Source organism: Balearica regulorum, chromosome Z (assembly GCF_011004875.1).
Source record: "Balearica regulorum gibbericeps isolate bBalReg1 chromosome Z, bBalReg1.pri, whole genome shotgun sequence".
Lineage (NCBI taxonomy): Eukaryota > Metazoa > Chordata > Aves > Gruiformes > Gruidae > Balearica > Balearica regulorum.
In genome coordinates, this window is record NC_046220.1 from 78,602,316 (window position 1) to 78,618,125 (window position 15,810).

Below are 15,810 nucleotides of genomic sequence, written 5' to 3' on the forward strand. Positions count from 1 at the left end.
ACAGGAAATTATGGCTAACGGCATGTTGTTTAATAGAGGGTATTATTATAAATATGGGAGATGCTCAAACAACAAATTAAGCCTGCAGTATTCCGAGAAAGAGCTCAGAGGACGCAACCTAAATTCTAACTTGGCTGCTGTCTTCGGTGCTTCTGTGCTTTTGTCTGGGTTTTATATTACCATCGAGCACAGCTTTAAGAGGGAAAGGTTGGGCCATCCAGAGCGATTAAAATATAAAGAGGGTAGGGCAAGAGCAGAAGGAGGTACTTAATCTTCCAGTGAACTTCTCAAAAGTGAGAAAAAGAGCCTTCGCTATGGTTGGATGTGAAGACTATTTTCTGTCCTGGGGAGGGCAGGCGGAGGAAGGTTTTCGGTTCAGCAGCCACCGGGGTAGCTGTAACAGTGCAGTCTCTAGTGTATTTGCATCAGTGGAGCTTAAAACTGGGCTAAACACCATCGTTGTGAAGAGAAGGTCACCCTGCCTACCTAGGGTTTGCAGTGGGGCAATTACACCCTACTGTTGCTTGTGGTAAGTCTCTAGTCTACCCTGGCTACAGGAAGCAATTTTTTTTCTCTTTTATTAAGAGAAGATAACCTTCCCCTCCAGCTCGCTCTCAGTTCCTAACTCTAAAGCAAGCCCTGCTGCTTTTCAGCTTTATTTTTACTGTACAAAATCCCATATCCACCATTTTACATGTGAAAGGGGACCATAAACTTAAAACAAGGCCTCTTCCAACCAAACTTAGTTTTACAATATTTAAGAATAAGCCCCACTGCATCAAGATTAAATCTCATATCTGTGTTCATTGGAAAACTTTAGATACAAAATGAAATAGCTGTTTCTCACATAGCGATCTTCCACAAAATCCTCCAAGTTATACCAGCTGTCAGAACAGTCTCTATCCCAAGGATAGACAGGAAGAAGAAAAGCATGCTATCAGGTGAGTGATAATAATGCCTAGGACCTTCACCAACTTTCAGAAGAAGGTGTCTCACATCTGCAGTCCCAGCAAATGAATCTGGGAGTTCACATTTTTGGGAACTGGCAGTACCACTCCAGGGAGGTGCACAACTCAGGTGAGCACAGACACAAGGGCAATGTGCTATGGAAGTGGTGGAGGCAAGTGAGCCACAGAAATCTAAGGGAAAAAGGATTAATTAAAGAGGAGGAGGGGAAAAAAAAAAAATTATCTCCATAGTATATTTTTATTCATATATATTACAGCAGCTAATTGCAAAACTGAAATCTCAGTGGCCCCCAATGGAGTTACACAAAGAACTAGTAATTTTCAGTGCATTCAGCTAGAAAGGGGTATTGGAAGGTGCATTCTGCGTCTGTCTACATTAATAAATAGCAGTTCAGTAAGAGACTTTCTCAGTGACGAGGTCACCCCCATGTTGTGCCTATATTAGAGACCCTTTCAAAGTGCACACGACAGGTTGTTCTGCTACGTCAAGGACAGGGTTCGACAAAGCCTGGCAGCTTCCCAATTTGTTGAGGTGAATACGAATCCGGGAGGCGAGGCGGGGTATGGTGAGGAGGAAAATGTGCTTTTCACTATCATCTCTCGTGCACTTTTAGGGGCAAAATCTGAGTGAAGGATTTAGCATTGGGTGGTTTCCCTGCCAAATTGAGTTAACTGGGAAGGATGTTTAAGGAAGAAAAAAACATATCATTGTGGTTCTGGCAGAGGAGAGTGAGTGTGCATCAGCTCTGCTCACAGCTCTGTGTATGCCCTGGAGTTATCTCAACTCAGGCAACAGGAGAAAATGTACTTTATAAAAGTCCTTTCCTAGCAGTCTTTCAAATTCTCATCTTGCCTGTTTATACATTTAAAGTAGAAATTAGAGGATCAAGTGACTGCCACTGAATTTGTGAGAAGATGGGCCTGATAACTACTCGTGGTGTTGGGCAGCTGAAGACTTTGGACTGTTGTGCCACAGAGGCAGCCCTGGCCACAGCCAGCCCCATCCCTCGAGTCCATCACACCCCTCTCTGCCTGCAACAGGGGAGGAAGAGCTGTCCCTGGGGCTATTAGGCACCAAGCTGCTTTGGCAAAATTGATAACAGCACTGTGAAGACCTCAAACCTCTTCACCTGGAGTTTGATCTTATCTGCTCACAGTTCTGCAAGCCCAAAGCCTGTTGATCTGCCTGTCAGACGCCACCCCTGATATTTACATGAGTAATCACTGCACATACAAAACACTGCATGTGACTTAGATGCCACTTTCTTCCTCGCTTCTCCTTTCCCCATCTTGCCTAAAAGAATAACAGGACCATTATTTTCACCTGTTCCCCAGAAGAGGCATCCAAAAGCAGTTCCTTGTCTACTCATCACCTCTCCTGTCTCCTCAGTCCTCTATGCACCAAGAAACATTGTTTTCTGGACATTCAGTAAATATGCCCTCACTTTTGTGAAGTTGCTTACAAAAAGCTTTTCAGCAGAGGATTCTGAATGTTACCAGGGAATGCACTAAGTCATTAAGATAAAGCTGCAAAGAAACTGCAGGAAATATCATGGGTTCACAATCTGTGCCATGAACACAAACACATTTTCTTGCTACATGAAGGGTCAGCTTTGGACAGACTCAGACAAATTCAGCCAGGCTTATTAGCCTGGGCTCCCAGCCACTGTTTAGTAGCTTGCAGGGCTCAGAAGAGGGGCTTGGGTGCAAGGTGTGAGTGATGCAGGAGGTGGGAAAGTGCAGATATCCTGGAAAGAAGGAGGTGGAGGCAGTGGTAGGAACCTGGGGCACAGGGTGAGGACACAGAGGATGCTCAGGGAAGGAGTGAGAGAGACGATGTCTGCAGCCAACGCAGCAAGAGCACATGGAGGAAGTGGAGATAGCAGCAAGGCATGGATCGGGAGACGGCCATCACGCTGGGCTTAGTCACCCACTCCAGGGGTAGCTGATACGCCAATGTCCCAGCAAAGGCAACCCCCCTGCACACAGCACTTAGCCAATTGTGCAGTGCTGCATGTGGGGAAAAAGAAACTTCTTCCTGACCCCTGCAGGCAATCAGTTTACGCCCTGAAGCATGAGATTTGATTAGCCTCATTATCTCAGCTTACATAACTGTAAACGTTATTAATGGTAATAAAATTATCTAGCCTGTTTTAATAATACAGCCACAGTATTTGTCTCGATGACCTCCCGTGGTTGTAAATCCCACGGGGGACTGGCACATGGCATAGTGGTTCTTTTTATTTATTCTAAATTTACCAGCCATTAATTTCACCAAATCACTCCTTGTTCTCCCATTATAGGATGGAGCGAGAAGAAGCCGATTAGGTCTCCGTGCACCTTTTAATGCCAAACACAAGTGATTCCAAGTCTGATTAATAAGTTTGGGAGTAGACACCACTCGGCCTTCAAGCCTTGGGATTAATCCTCTCTCCCTAGCTGTCAACTAATGTATTCCCTTGATATCATGGGACTTGGACTGGACTCCTTACAACCCACCGTGCAGTTAAGGAGATTTAGTATGCTAGAGGTGAACTCATCGGTTACTTGAAGCCTAAGCTACAGTTTTGGCTTCCAAGTATTACAAACTAACACAACTGCCCTGACCTCTGCAGAGAGGTCTTGCCAAGAGAGATGCAGTAGCATCACTTTATATTTCACACATAACATCTTACTCCATCTCTGATGTTCTGCTTTCCGCCTCTGCTGAAGCGACCAAGCAACAGTGCAAATCTCTCTCCTGCCAGAGGATGATGTTTCCTCCAGACGTCTTCCCCAGCACATACTCAGGGAGTGTTCAAGAAAGGAAAAGCCAGAGATGGCCACAAACTCTTCTTTAGCTGATGCACGCTTGCTCTATATTATGAGAGGTGAAGGAAAATCCTGCCTTGTCTCAACTTATGCAGAGAAGTAGCTGGGCAAATCAGATAGATAAAGAATGAGAGAACAACCTGTTCCTTGTCTTGCCTGCAGCATATTGTACCTGTCTATACAATTTTTATGGAAATACTGAGAATTGTTCCCATACCCACAGTTTTAAATATGAACAATGGTATTATGGGACAAAGTTAGGGATAATTTGGAGAATAGAGGAGTAATAAAGAGTTACTACTTCAGAGTGCTTCTGCATATGGTGCCGTACTCTGCTCTCACATAGGATGTGGGGGAAGCATAACTTCAGCTTTTTCTTTCAATGATATAATTCATATTCCTTGTTGTTTGGGGTTTTTTGTTGTTTGTTTGTTTGCTTTTTTAAACTAGTTTTTGCCTGCTTGTTAAAAATAACCTATGCAAACATTTGCTTATCACCATAAATGACGCTGACCCTAAGTGACAAAACCAAAATGAGCCTAATTGGAAATAAACAATAAGGTCAGCACGGGGGTTGTGTTGTTGGTTGGCCTAACATAATTCACACCTTAAAATAAACTCTTCTGTTTCTTATTCCTCCATTTGGAGAAATTGTTTGTAGAGCTATTGTGATTCAAATGAGAAACTGGGGTAAAGAATTGCTTTGGTTTGTAAGAAAGAGGTCAATTCTTCAGAGATCGCATAAGGGGCAGGGGAGATGAAGGATGAATTTGCTCTGTGCACCATGATAACAACATTTGTTTACCTAAAGCACACACACACAGGGTCCCATTCTAGAAGCCGTTGTGTGCTGTTCCCTCCTGAGGACACCACAGGTCTTCAGCAACAAACTGTGCAAGATCCAGATCTGTCATAACAAAAAAGACACCTGAGACTTTAATTTACATACCCTCAGTAGTTTTGGGAAGAGGGAGTGTAATCTCCTGCCTGAGGGTACAGCTGCTAATATTGCCATTGGGCTGCTTCCCTTTCACCTGTTCAACCAACGGCTCTTTAATGTTAGAGCTGAATCCAGCCAGTGTCCTCAGGCCAGGGAGAAGGAAAGTCCCTTGTTTCGGGCAAGAGCAGCTCCCCAGTAAAAGCAGCAAAAGGCAGAGCGGTTGCTGCAAACCCCGTCAGCTCTCAGAGCGAGGTGCAGGTCTGGGTAAGCCTTATGGAGAGCCAGTGTCCTCCAGGCCTTCCCCGTGCAAATGCTGCTCCTCGTTACTGCCACGACAGCATAAATCTGTGTAGATAAACTCTCCACACTGAAGGCAGAGCTGAATTCCCAGTCCACAGCATTGACCTACTAGTTAAGCACTGCAGTGCCGTTTGCTGGATTCCCAGTGCAAACATATGCTTTCAAACACAAATCGGGATTCTTCTAGCAGATTAAAGCTGTTTTCCTTCCCTGGAAAACAGCCTGTGAGGAAGAGCTAAAGGCTCGGCTGCCTCACCGTGCTCCCTAGCTCAAGAGGATTTAATATTCAAGTCGCCTGTCTTCCATCTTCCCCTACTTCCCCTTCTCCTCTCTTCTCCACTCCCCGCCCCCCCCCCCCCCCCCCCCCCCCCGCCCCGCCGACCAAATCCACGTCTGGTGCCTTCCTCCCACCGATTTCCCTCAGGTCAGAAGAACTCTGTCATCAATCCCCCGCTGAGACTTATTTCCAAAGATCAGCACTGACCCAGAAGTCACTTGGCACTGCACCATCAGAACAGCGTGTGCCGGCGCTGCTGAGAGGAGAATCTCACAGAGACCGGATTCAGGATGTCGGGCCGTCTGCTAAGCACTTGTCAGGCTCCCATATTTCAGAAAGAAGTCTTTATGCAGTTGACCTGGTGACTGGAGGATGTATTTATAAAACAACACACAAGGGCCAGGCTGGTTGACCCCATCGTAACACTCTGCACTGCTGAGGAGAAGAGCCCGTGCTGGATTCCTGGTTCTCACGGCTCTTGCCTGAAGACAGGAGCAGGCAGGAGGAGGCTGCTGCAGAGCTTGGAGTCAGGCAGGGATGGGAAGGGGGCAGACACTCAGTGTTGGGGATGTGCTGCGCGATGAAGGTCTATAAGGAGAGTGGATAGAGATTCATGTGTGTTTCCATTTGAATTCTGCACCAGGACACGGGCAGAGGGCATCCCTGCAGTCATACAAGAGGAAGGACCTCCTACTCAGGGCTGGTGTGAGGTAGGGACCACATAAAAAGCATTCTTCAGTTCGAGAGCGTTCACTGGAAACCTTACACAACACCATGTCATCTTTCCTGCTCTGGGACTTTAGTTGCTGCCTCGAGTGTTGATCAGACATGTCCATCTGGCAGAGAAAGTCAAGGGACGAGGGAAAAGCAACAGCACTGTCCTGTGGATATAGTCAGCCCAGGAAGCGGCAGGGCACTATCTACATGAAGGACTGTTTGTAAGCATAAACCAAAAGGCAGCTTAGACCTTGTGAAAGAAAGAACAACAGGACCCTATGCTACAGATTAAAGAGGAAAGGGACTTTCCCCCAAAATAGACAATGCAAGGAGATGCCTTGGCACTGAGGAGCTAATCCTTCTACCTAGAGGTTTCCATCCCATTGGGATTTTATCTGTGGCCTGCAGCAAGTGATAGCCCTATCCAGCTCATCATCTCTCAAAACAAAATACATCCCTGCAAAGGAGGGAGCCTTCTCCACATGAATGCCGAGTACAATTTGCAAACATCCCTCACACAATCTCTGTGGTCAGAGCCTGAACAAACGGATACATTTTTCATCACAGCCTAAATACATCCCTTTGGTGCCTTCCAGCTCAGAAGACACAGAGGTTTCCCAAACCTGGGGTCACTGGATTGCATCCTGCGCGCAGACACGGGACAGCTGATCCCACAGTCAGAGCAGGACAGATGGAGAAAAGTGACCTGCTTAGCATACATAGATGCCAACCACAAAGGAACCTCATGATAAAAACCGATTGCACTGTGTTCAGAAGCTAGCTGGGACTGTACCTTTTCATTGCATAAAGGGAACCCATGCCAGGGAGCATCAGGGCTGACTTTGCCAGTGTTAGCTAGTGTTTCTAAGCAGACAAGTGCCAAACAACAGTGATGTTTATTCAAGCAGTTTTGAAGGTGCAGATCTGAAATTTGAACCACAGCTTTTCACTGTGGTTGGTCAGAGTATGACATACCATTATGGTTATGTCTTCCAGGGTGAACAAAATACATTTTTGTGGTGATATTTCAAGTTGTCATGCTCACAGATTTGAATTTTGCATTCTCTGAATACTGTTAGATCCTCAAGGGCTTAAGCATTCAGAAGAAGGGAAAAGACCACTAATGGGAGATGAAGAAAGAATTAAAAGGAGCCACAACATAATGCACAGCTAAACACGAGCATACTCAAACACACACTCACAATCAACTCAGTCCTACTTTGAATGGAATTACTCTGGGAAGAACAATTCCTTTCACTCCAGGAATTACTGGGTGAATTTCTCCAGCCCATGTTATGTAGGTCAAAGTAGATTATCGCAGTAGTCCTCAGGGCTTTAACATCTATGAATATACCCAGCTGATTGCTGAGCAGGCCTTTGGAGTGGCTCGATGTAATGTGTGCTGATACTGTTCTGACTCAGAGGATGGGTGCATACCTAAGAGGACTGTATTTTTAAGTTACAACTCATGATTTTCAGTGCTAAGAAGCCAGATTCACATCCCAATTCTCTCAATTTCCCAGCCCTCACTTTGATTTCTGTGCAGTCTGGGAAAGGGACAGGGGACTTCAGCTGCCACTGCACATCCACAGGAGGGCTTCTGCCAGCAGCAGGAGTTAAAATCTCTTTTCCTACCCTTTTCTCAGGATGGCACTGGTGCTTGTTTGACTCCACATGGGTCCTAACCCAGGCTTGGCCAGACCAGCTGCATGAGCTGGTTCACCTCAAGCCCGATGAGTGCTACGCTGGTGCAGCAGGGAGAGCACGAACACGCAGCTAAGGGCAGGAGACGACACTGCCCCTTTTTGTGGCAGCTTGCCATTGGAGCTATTTACTTATACCATCAAAACACGTCCTTTGCTGTCCCGACTTAGGAGCTCTGGTGATTTATGTGGAGCTAACTTCAGACATCACTCCCTTCTAACTCGGCTAAGTGCCTCAATAGCGACATTAGAAGAACCGGAGCCGCCTCCTTTCCCAGCGTCTCGGCAGAGGACGGCTCCGGCAGGAACCAGAGCTGGCATCTGTTGCATGTTGCGTTAGGACCCCGGGCTGTGAGCTGTAGCAGCATGGAGCAGACGTGCCTTCTGCTCCGCCGCCTTGTCTGTGGGGAGCAGCAGACGCTGGGGAGAGGGGAGACAGGCACCGCTACAGATTCCTTATCATAAAACACCAGGAGCCCTGAGTCAGAGCAAGGGCCAGGTCTCAAGGCGTTTCAAACTGCACTCTTCTGAGCACAGGTCCAGCTGATCTTCAGGGTCCTTTTCTCCCTCCTCTCCACCCACATAAGGACTGAGTTATCAGGACCTCAGTATTCATCCCACAGTACAGGTAGAACCAACATTAATTTTTTGCTCTCCCATCTCACCATTTCTATTTCAGTAGCTTTTAGTACCTTGGGGTGCAGCCCTTATACTCTGAGTTTAGCCCCCAGGTGAATCCTCAGAGGTGGCTGTACCTACTCTTTCTATGCCCATTACTTAAAAAAAAAAAAAAAAAAATAAAAAGATGACCACATTAGTATGCAGAGAAAGCCAATTTATACAGGGCATTAGGCATGCAGTCTAAATGAGGCTACAGGAAAAGCAGAGTGGATGGTGAATGTTTATGGAATAAGTTAACAACTGGGAATGATGTTGCATTTTCCATGCAAGCAGACAGACAGATATAACATGGTCCCAACAGGGAAGAATAAATCCCTGTAGTTTGTGGCCTACTTTCAGCTTCATTAATGGAATAAAGGCCAGGAGGCATGATGTCATGAAATTAGCTTCCTAATTAAACATTGCCTTTGCCTCTCTTCCCCTCCCCTCTCTGGATGAAGTCAGTGGCTTTGCTGGCTCTGAGTGCTTGCTATTTGTCAAGGGTTGAAACTCCTTCTGAGCAGGGTGTTTAGATGACTTTTCCAGCATCTCACAACAGCATGATCTACAGTTTGAAGCCCAGAGACTGGCACCCTGACTTCCTTTTTCAGGACACTTTGAAAGCCAAAGGACTGTCTGATTCTCAGACATATCCTTTCAAACACCTGCGTATGAAAAGCTGTCCAAGTACCTCTGAAGAAATGTGCTATGTATAGCTGTTAAGGATCCTAAAGCAAATTTGCTGGCTGGAACATTGCAATGAATACATTCTTTCACCCCAACTTTTCACACAAAGAAGAGTCAGAACACCAGCCATAACTTTGGACTGTACTCTTTATTGGGGAGTGTAGTGACAGGACAAGGGGTAATGGGTTTAAACTAAAAGGGGGTAGATTTAGATTAGACATTAGGAAGAAATTCTTTACTGTGAGGGTGGTGAGGCACTGGAACAGGTTGCCCAGAGAAGCTGTGGATGCCCCATCCCTGGAAATATTCAAGGCCAGGTTGAATGGGGCTTTGGGCAACGTGGTCTAGTGGAGGGTGTCCCTGCCCATGGCAGGAGGGGTTGGAACTAGGTGATCTTTGAGGTCCCTTCCAACTCAAACCATTCTGTGATTCTGTGATTCTACAACCCAAACTGAGCGATGAGCTTGTCTTATTAGGTAGCAGGACATTGGCTCTTTGTTGTCCTATCCTCTCCTTGTTACTCCATGTCTATTACTGCTGAAGGATAAGCCTGTCTGACTGCCTGAGGAGATGGGAGTGATTAAAAGATATTTTCCTTCCTTCCTTCTCTAGACATGTACAATGATGTTGAGGAGCTGAGTCTCTGCCTCATGAAAGGAGACCAGAACCAGGTCATACCCACCCTCTCCAACCCTGCCTAAGTGCAGTGAAGAAGGAAACCCAGAGGACATCCTACTAAAGAAAGGAAGATCTAGCCTTTTCATCTCTTTCTACTTTTGCAATATTTTAATTGGTAAATCAATTGTTTTCTTCCATGGTTTGTTCTTTCTGAGAATGATTCATACTTAGAAAAAAGAAAAAAATCTGTATTTTCCCCATTACATAATATTTTGGTTTACAATAGTAAATCCAGGAAAAGACTAAAATTCAGTAATATCATAAAAAAATCATTCACAGGCTGTCAAACTAATCCAAAGTTTGTGGCATCCTGGTACACTCTTGTAATGCAATATCTGTAGATCAAATCCTTAGCACAGTTATGATCATAAGCAAACTAGACCTCTCCCAAGTTTCTGCACGACCATCATTGGCATGAAAATGCTTGTTACTCTTTTCTGAATTTACAATATGGGGAGTGCACTGACCTTTCTCCCAGAAAATGTCCATGGCTTTACTTTGTTCATTCAGCTAAAAATGCTGCAAATACAGTATGGCCATGAATAACAGAGAGCCCAAAAGTTGATGTTGCCAAGAATGGGTGACTCAGGAAGTGGTTCAGACATATGCATGAGAACATTTAGCCCTGCAATTCATCAAATGTGGATGCATTGCTCATATTTATCATTTTTATTCCAATACCAAAGCAGAATCTCCTGTATTTATTAAAAAAGTAACAGTCCCTGCAGCAAAGTAGTTCTCTGGAGATGAGCATACCTCAGTGTGAGGCCAACATCCCACTCTCCTTGCCTTCCTTGCTCAAGTTTTGTGATGGGGATACATATGTCTTGATACATTTCTGTGTTAGAGTTCACAGTGTGGGGCAGGAACATCCCGTGGCGATTCGGATGGCTCTCGTTTGCTCGTATTAATCTCCATATATAGAACCCACAGCACTGGCAGCACTCCAGTTTCCAATTTATCACCTATGGGCACCCTACATCTCCTTAAATCCAACGTGTAACAATCTGTGGATTCAGAAATGAGCTGAACTGCTCTGTAAACATGAATATACCATTGGAGTGTGACTGATATTCAGAGACTCAAACTCCCTTTTGCCTCAGCTACCTATCCCCACTTGATGAATCACACTGATGCTGGCAAACTGAGGCACAAAGCAAGGAAGTGAGAGATGCACAAGGTCATGAAAAAAATATGGTAATGGACCTGTGTGCCCGTCCTCCAAAATATGATCTATAGCCTTAACCCCAAATCAAACATCTTATCATCTACCCTGCACGGCTCCTCCCCTCTCCCTCTTCCTGCTCTGCCATACAACTCCCAGTGTGACACTACTACAGGGCATCCCTGTAATGTATGTTAAGTAAGTGTGTGTCTCCGGGTGCGCTTGTCTCCCATTGAGATGGAGCTATTTTCTCTCACTCGGCATCTTTTGTGCAGGTGCATGCTTTACAAACAGAAAAATCAGCACTCTGCAAAAGTGTTTCTGTTAACATTTATCACCCCTTCCCTTAGTCATCACCACAGCAGCCCTCCCTGGGGAATGGGAATGCTAATTCAAGGGAAGATGTAATGCTAGTCCGTTGGGAGCCCTGGATTAGCACAACACCACAAAAGAGAGAAGGAGGAAAAAAGAGAGAGACAGAAAGAAAGAGTCCTTCTAAAGACAGAGACAGAGTTGAAGTCTCATTCCCTTTTATTGCGACCCCATGCTTTTTAATTGTTCCGCCTGAGTAAATCCTTCCTCTGTGATCCTGTTGTTAATGAAAAAGTCCATTGCGGTCACTCTGCTGGCTTTAAGCTTATGCTTGTCCAATGGTTTCTTGAATCCCAGAGCTGTTAATATATCTGGAGTGGAGCAGCTGCAGGGCAACCTATTTCTATGATAATGTGTATACAGAGCTTTTATCTTTTTTTTTTTTTTTTTGGGGGGGTGGGGGGGAGGGGGGGGGTGGGGGAAGGGAGGAGGAGAGTGATGCTTAACTGTTATCCTAGTTCCTCTCCTTCACCTCTGATCTTTCTCCTAAATATTTCCAGAGGGTCTACACAGAGCCCCAGGTGTTACTATACAACTTCAATTTTGATAGGCCACTGTTAGGGGCTGAGATTTTATCTATATCTGAGTTGTATAAGGCTCAGTGTTGCCACTGCAAAATCATGAGTGTACAATAGTTAATCTCTATAAAAAACTAAGCTGGTAAAATGAAAATCCCAGGCTATCCCAAAGTGCTTTCAAACTGCAGCAAAACCTCTGTTTCTGAATTCCAGGAGTAAAATGATTTCACCCTCCAAGAGTTCCCACAGATACACAGTGAATGCAATTGAAATCTGGAGTTTCACCCTATAAAATTGTAAAATGTTACAACATGAAACCAAATCATTTTTCAGACTCCATCCAAAACTGCCAGCATCTGTGTTTGAGACATCTACGTGTTGCAGTACCACATGGAAACCTATTACAACTGATATCTACATAGTTAAATTTAGTGCTCATTTCCCTGCCACACAGGTTGGTCACAAAGGTATGTTTTCTTTTTCAATCCGTTCCTTTTTTCTGATGAAAGTTTTTAAAATTAACATGAAACGAGAAGTTGAAATCTTCCAAAATGTCTCAGATGATATCTCTCAAAAGACAACAAAACCCCAGCTTCAACCCTCCCAATTTTCCCCTTTAAAAGGCCAAACATTTTTGATAGGAAAAAAAATACATTAGCTACAGTTTTCTAGTACATGATATTCCTATTTTTAGCAAGAAGTGTAGTAGAGTGAAGATTGCCTTACAAAGCTAAGCATGATGTGTAAAAATAATCAGCACATCAAGACACAGAACTTTGCCGTATTATCTGTAGGGATACTTCAGATCTCATTTGTATAAAAATATACAGTGATACGCATCAAAAGCACATTCATTCTGAAGACTATAGCACACAATATTTTCCTTAAAACCCTGTTAAAACCAGAGAGACCTGTGTAGGCAATGAAACAGCAGTAAAGAACTCAACTCTTCCTCTTTTACTTTTTAATATTGTCCAAAACCAAATAATCCAAACTACAAACTTTGTTTAAATGTTGACATCACAATCTCAACCATGGCAAAGCGTGTGGCTGAAACACAGTGAAAATTCAAGTTGTTTCCTTTTGTTCTCCATTGTGCCATAAAACAGATTGCTCTACCGTCCCTCCACCCTCCAGTAATTATTTAGATGCTATTGTCACAGAAGGGTCAGATAACAGAAAACTTGACTCGGTCTGTCATAGATATGTTGGGTCTAAAAAGGGCAACGACATTTCACCTATGTTCACTGAAGAAAAGTTTGGAGATCTTACTCAAAGGCTTTTGGGATACAAGAAAAATTATATTCACTGTTACAACACAACCATGTAGCAATGTAGATTTTTTTACTTTTTTTCCTGTAGTTCTATATTTTAAGGCAAATCTGGTAAACCCAGGAAAATTAAAAATTCACTGGCCAGCAGCCTGCAACTTTACATTTTTCTCAAGCTAAAGACAACACTGTGTCAGTGAAAGGTCTTGTTTGAGCAGCTGGAGACCTGAAGATTTACATTTTTAGACAGTGTAGCATAGTTTGCCAATGAGAACAACTACGAAGGTGAAAGGAAAATTAAATTTGAAGCTTATTCAAATTCTTGGCCTCCCTTTAACTGCAGCCCAGCTAAAGAAGAGTGCTGTACCTGTCCAGTTGTTGCAGGTTATATTCTACTAATCCTTCCCCATATTGAGTTAAATTAACACTGTGTCTGCAATTAAAAATAAATGGAAGAAACCAGGGAAACAAGAGGAACCTATTTGACAAAAACTATCAAAGATTCATCTATAATCTCATATGTCAGGCACACTACCTTTACAGTGAGTGGTGCTATGCTATTCAGTCAAGCTGCTGTTGACGTGTTTTGACAAAATTCTTTTCTTCAGGTTGTTTGCTCGATCCTAGATGCACAAGATCAGAGCCCTGCTGTTTTATACTTTGTACAAGCTCCTAATAAGGAACAGTGCCTGGCCCCTAGAGGACTTAAATTAAAACAGACATGACAGAGAATAGGAACAGTAATAAAAGCAAAGACAAAAGTTGAAGGGCATCATTTTCAGAGAAGGCTCAGATACTAGGAGCTTTCAAAGCCCAGTTCTTTTCATTGTTGGGCAGAGTACAGTGGCATCTGGAGCAAACATCAGTTCTGGATGAGGGGACAGGACAGCTGGGTTTGCTGCTATGTGGACTTATTTCCTGGCTCCAAATGAGCTCAGGCATTTGTACCTCAGAGTTTCCCTCTGGTTGAGACATTGCTTGGAAATCACTCTGAAGCTCTGAGGTCACTTTCTTGCTTTGGAAAGCTTTATTCAAAACTGATACACAAGATTGACTATCAAAATCCCACCAGAACTGGGATCAGAATGGAGGTTTCCAACGTGGTATGCCAAGGTCCACATCAGAGGAGAGATAAGGGGGAAATCCCTTCTAAAATCACTGTGTTATTTAATTTGTGATTTTTGTCACTAAAACTATGGATAGTGAATGGTGTTAGGTAGGGCTGAACTGCAACCTGCATTGCAAGTTTGGAGCAATATTTGTAGCTCAGACAACCTTCTCCAGGGGTCAAGTTTTTCTGTCCTCTAGCAAAGGTGCAGAATTCGCATCTAGAGTCGCCATTGGAGACATTTGATTTTACAGGACAAAACCAAAACAAAAATCGATCATGGCTCTGACTAAAATAAATATATTTGGTTAGTTTAAGGGCCAGGTCCTGGCACCTTAGGTGAATCAGATGGCTTGGGAAAAATATTTGTGCTGCTTGCCTACTCCATGTGGGACTTGAGTTGGAATGATGATGCTTCCAGAAATGCTGCAGCTGTGTGCAAGGGGAGGAATCAGCAACTCAAGCCCAGGGTGGCTTGATATGATGATATGTAATGAACTGAAGTGTTCCATTTTCTCCTCCAGAAAAGATGTGTTGACTTGATGACTCGGGAGAAAAAAAAAAAAAAAAAGGAAAAAAACAAGTAAAAGGCAGCTGGACCCACACCAGCTCAGCCTTTGCAAAATCCAGGCTTGGCCTCAACCTCACTGCAAGACAGAGATGAACAGAGCAGCTCCCTCTCCAGGGGGCTCTACCAGCACATATCACAATGGTACCAGCTGAACCGCAGATGCTTTGTAGCAGGTAGCCTTTAAGGACCTGGGAAGCCAGCCCACTGTCTTATTGAGCTATTACCTCCTATACAAATATTACATTTACTATCCACATCCCTACCAGAGGCATTGTGGTTTCATCCTGGCTTGTTAGGCACAATGGCTGCTGCTATCCTCCCAGCCTTTCTCCTTTTTTTTTGTTCTTCCCTGCTTCATTGTCCTTGCTATCTTCAGGAGAGAGGCAATCCAGGACATTGCTGCTTCAAAGCCCACTGCTGTCTACTGATCAGCACAAAGCTGTAGACACAGGTTTCCATTTGGACCTCATTGTCTGCTCTGGGTGAGCAAACCCAGATTAGCTTTACTCCTACCAGAAACTTTAGACCTTGAGAAAGCAAAAGCATTCCTGCCTTTAGTCTAAAATTACAGCAAATATATCTTTATGCACTCATTGCAAAGCTACACTAAAGCATCATGTCTTTTTAGCTGCTGCAAGGAACACCAAATAATAATGCAGCTTGCAAATTATAATTTTCAATACAGTAGTTGCTGGCTCAGGCAAAGCAAGTAAGGGGGGGGTGGGGGGGAGCGAAAGGCCAAAAGGATTCTGGGTATTTTTTTTCCTTTTACCTCATTAAGCTTTGCTTCCAATTACATTTTAATGATGCTTGATGTCTTCTGTATGCTAGCATTTACTGCAGTCTCTTTAAATTTAATCGTCTTGATAATGGGTTACTCTGACACTGCAAATTAGGGGCTGAAAGAAACCTTTTGCCACATCCAGAAAAGCTGTATGTCCACTCTGCAGCCTGTTGCTACTCAGCAGGAAATAGCAGACTTGTGTTGTAGTATTTCTTCTGCCTCATGGCTTCCTGCCTCCTAAGTGGTGAATTAAGGATGAACAAATCACGCGTGGAAAAAA